Below are 4,059 nucleotides of genomic sequence, written 5' to 3' on the forward strand. Positions count from 1 at the left end.
AGGCATAATGGTTTTAACATAAGAGTTTACTAATTAGTCCTCCCAATGGTCACCTCTTTCTTTTCTTCCCTTAACGCCTATTAAACATTTGGTAATTTTGTTGGTGTCTTAGCATGACAACTGCGCAATGAGCTTTGCACCCATTAGTGCTGCTCCGGCTAGCGGTTAGCCCTCTTAACCCTCCACTACCCACAACCTAACGGAAATAATAAAATTAATAAATATTAAAACCTAACCCCCTCCCACACTCCTTTCTCGGTTGACTCCTATTAATCACCCCAATCGCCAGTGATTGCGTTTTTAATTCGACGACCTTGTTCCTATGGGTCTTCTGCCCTCGAGTTGCTAATTCCAAATCCCAAATACCAGTTTTAGCTTGATACTGCGTACTAGATAAACGAGTATTACCCAGTACCAACACAATATCTCCTATGTTAGGTCGAAACTAAAGATAGAAAATTACCGGGTTTCACTGTTTGGTTTACAATTTGGAACTGGTCATCAAAACTGAAGCTGTGGAAATATTAAAAAAGTTATTTTAAATATGCATAGTTTTTTTTTAAAAGAAATAATTAATTAAATTTCACATATACGAATTGAACAATTATGTTACATGTATATAGTATTTCTAGCAAATTATAATACGTATATATTTTATAAATATAACCTACCTTTATGCTCTAAAAGTAGAAAAGTTTCATATTTTTTGAACTACCAATTTACTGAACTTTTGAATATCTCATTGAACGCTACCACGCTAAATAAACCAGCCCATGCAGAAAACCGCCAAGTCGAACTGTTTTTGCCGGTCCGACTAACCAAACCAACCCTGGGGGCCGATTCGGCATAGTTTTTCCAGAATCTGTACCGTTTCGCTCAAAAATTTTCTCAAAACTGACAGAACCTGTTAAAAACACATTATCTATTTTTATTTAAGATCAAACTTTTAAATCTTTCTTTGTTCTAAACTTCTAATTAATGCTATGTTAATTTTTGTTTTCTTGTTGAGGTTGTGTGGATCTCCATGGGTTTCTATCTAAAGATGCTCCGGTCTAATCCTCGGCCCAACTCTCCTTTTACTCTCTTTTTACAATACGACTCATTTGGGATGCTTTGTTTCGGTCGGGCCTTGAACACTCCCAACTAGAAGATTTAATTTGATTCCTTTCGTCTGTTATATATTTACAAACACTTATATATACTTTTTACTATTATTATTGTTAAACCTCGGCTTCAGGCTCGACGAGGAGCTGATAGGAAGGCATCCGAGGACACACTAAAAGCTCAATGTGAAGCGATTGATGCCAAAAGACTTTGAAGATCTTATAAATAGTTATCGTCTTTCTAGTTAATAGTAGTAATTGTTACTTGTTATGCAGCTAAAATACTTTTAATATTAAAGATACGCAAGTAACTAATTAAGAAGACACACAAGTTTATTCTTATATTACAAAAACTGACAAAGTACCTAAACAAACATAAGCAAATTAGTTGCAACAAGTAGCATCGACACTCGACCTAAACATTCATTCTTAAAGCACACACAAACCATGCATCAGTACCGAATTAAACACTAATAATTAATATGGAACCCAAAGAACATGATCTTCAGGTTGGAAATGACACAGTGGAACAGTTCCTGGAGCCACCTTAAGCACTTCAAATGCCATATGTTTCGGGTTAATTTTCGTGGTATCCGTGTGACAAATCGCCACGGAATTCACCTTGGTTCCATCCGCACCCTCCAAAGACACCGCATACGATCGGATATCAACGCTCACATGACAAAAAAAGACAGCATACGCGTAGCTTTGCATATGACAAACCACAACTTTGTTTTTTTCTGCGAGCTTTTTGACCAGCCCAGTCTTGTACTTTTGCGACGGGGTAGTTTTTCTACTATTCACCTCGGTCGAAAGCGCTCTCACCCTTTTACCCAATTTCATAGTAGTCGAATCGATCATGGATTCTAACGAGGTTGCACAAAATATTTCCTCACCTTCACTGACATTGTCCTTACATATATATGTTAAGTACATGCCTTATAATTTCGGCTTCCTTTGAGTCGGGTCTAACCGAAAACTTATTGTAGATTTCGGGAAGGTCATTTAACGAAAAGGGTATCGAATCGGAGATGTTTCGAGGTAAAAGTTCGGTTTTATGGGTGTTTTTCATGAAATGCAACTTCAGTTCTTCGCCTTGATACAAGTCGGTTTCCAGGAATAATAACTTCATGATGGGGTTATGTTTTTGCTGTTCCTTGGATCCTTGTCTCCAAGCCCAGTAAGATTGTAGGGGTTCATTATCTTTAACCTCATACTTGGAATATGGGTCATAAGATGGTGTTAGCTTGATGTAACTGTCCATGGAGACTTTTTCCTTTCCATCATCCCATGCTATATGTAAATCAACATAATATTATTATTATTATTATGGGTAAAGTTAACGTACAAATTAAATTAACGTGTTAATTGTGAGAATCAATAAATGCAATTATATATACAAGTAGTGTAATTATGATTATATAATTACATTACACTATGTTGTAATTACGCTATACTGTTGTCTATATAAGTACACTACTTGTAATTTAATTTGTATTTGATCTAACCCTTATCATTATAATAAAAAGTTGGTACAAAATATAAGAAATAATAAAACAATGGATCAACCTTGAGTGTTTGATAAAAGATGATTAATTGCTTTTGGAATAGCAGTGTTTGGTAACACGGATTTCCAGTACACTTCAGGATTGTTTAGCGCATAACTTCCAACAAGTACTGCTACCAGCTGATCATAACCAAATCACAAATTAATACAAGAAATAATTCTTGTCACAAACACAAATTCTTTATTTTGCAACACATTATGGGGGTGTTTGGCCTAGGTTATGTTTTTTGGCTTATGCTTATATTCTTACACAAATAAGCTTTTCCAAATAAGCTAAAAAACCATCTTCACACAAGCTTCTTCAAATTAGCCTATATAAGCTAATAAGCTTAAGCCTAAAAAGCTAAACCAAACATCAAAGCAAGCTTATTTTATATAAAAAAGCTATAAGAGCTAGGCCAAACACCCCCTATACGCTTCTTTATAACCCAAGTCCAAATTAAATTCCAAACCGGCAAACCCTATTTTAGCTCTTTTGAACAGCGTTTGAAACTACTCAGTAACATTCGTATGCTTTGTATTATTTCGAGAATTAAATGTGGGCCCGCCCCTTAATCGCCTTGTATAAATTATTATGAACATGAGTGTTTAATTTCTAGATCATTGAATTCAATTATATAACTTTATTATATAAGAATACATAGCTACTAAACTTTTTTTAATACTACTGACTTTCAGTTGGCATATTTTATAATGGCTTCTCATATTCTAATATTAATGTCTATGTATTTAGGTTCATATTGTTAATGAAAGATGTATATACTTACAGAAAGAAGTGTGTAAACGTGGAGAAGTTTGAGCTCCATTGAAGACGTGTTTTTGATGGTGTGGTCAATTGAGATTGATGAAGTAGTATTTATAAAGTGGAAAATAGACTTCATTAATAATTGAATTATTCAAGCATGCGCACCCGTACGGTAAAGCTGAGGTCGGATTGTCGGAAGACCACGTTAGTTTTTTAACGTTTTGTAACAATTAAGGTACTTCTCCATTATCTCCTTGTAAGGTATATGTTAAAGTAATACGATATGATATGTAATTGTATTTCTTGATATAACTTTTGTTTATATAAATATAAACCCCCGGCCCTACCTAATTGGTAATTCTTACATTATTTACATGGTGTCACGCCAATAACTCATGACTATCACACGCCTTGTTTAGTTTTTGCCTCAGCTTCGGGTTTACAACAAACTCTTCACTAATCTTTCGTTTCTTTCATATTTACTTAATTTATGCTTCTCACTTCTTAAGTAATGATAAAACTCTTTCTAAATGCTTTGTAATGCTCGTTTAAGCTTCATCACTTGCAATTCACTAAACTACACAAAGTCATTGCATTCAATATAATTAACAGATTAATAAATGCAATATTAAACATTAAAACAT

The 4,059-nt window shown here is 34.3% G+C and overlaps 1 pseudogene across 1 annotated transcript; it reads right to left on the bottom strand.

The window, feature by feature from the left end:
* Positions 1–1,505: 1,505 nt before the first annotated feature.
* LOC143590327 (BURP domain-containing protein 6-like) lies at positions 1,506–3,484 on the bottom strand (annotated as a pseudogene). Its single transcript, XR_013145457.1, has 3 exons — positions 3,438–3,484; positions 2,673–2,790; positions 1,506–2,396 (listed from the first exon to the last, which is right to left on the bottom strand). The product of XR_013145457.1 is annotated as a BURP domain-containing protein 6-like (transcript).
* Between the last annotated feature and the right edge of the window lie 575 nt (positions 3,485–4,059).

The sequence above is a fragment of the Bidens hawaiensis genome, unplaced genomic scaffold (genome assembly GCF_021521415.1).
Source record: "Bidens hawaiensis isolate Kalapana, Puna unplaced genomic scaffold, B.hawaiensis_p1.1 tig00038476_1, whole genome shotgun sequence".
Taxonomy (NCBI): Eukaryota; Viridiplantae; Streptophyta; class Magnoliopsida; order Asterales; family Asteraceae; genus Bidens; species Bidens hawaiensis.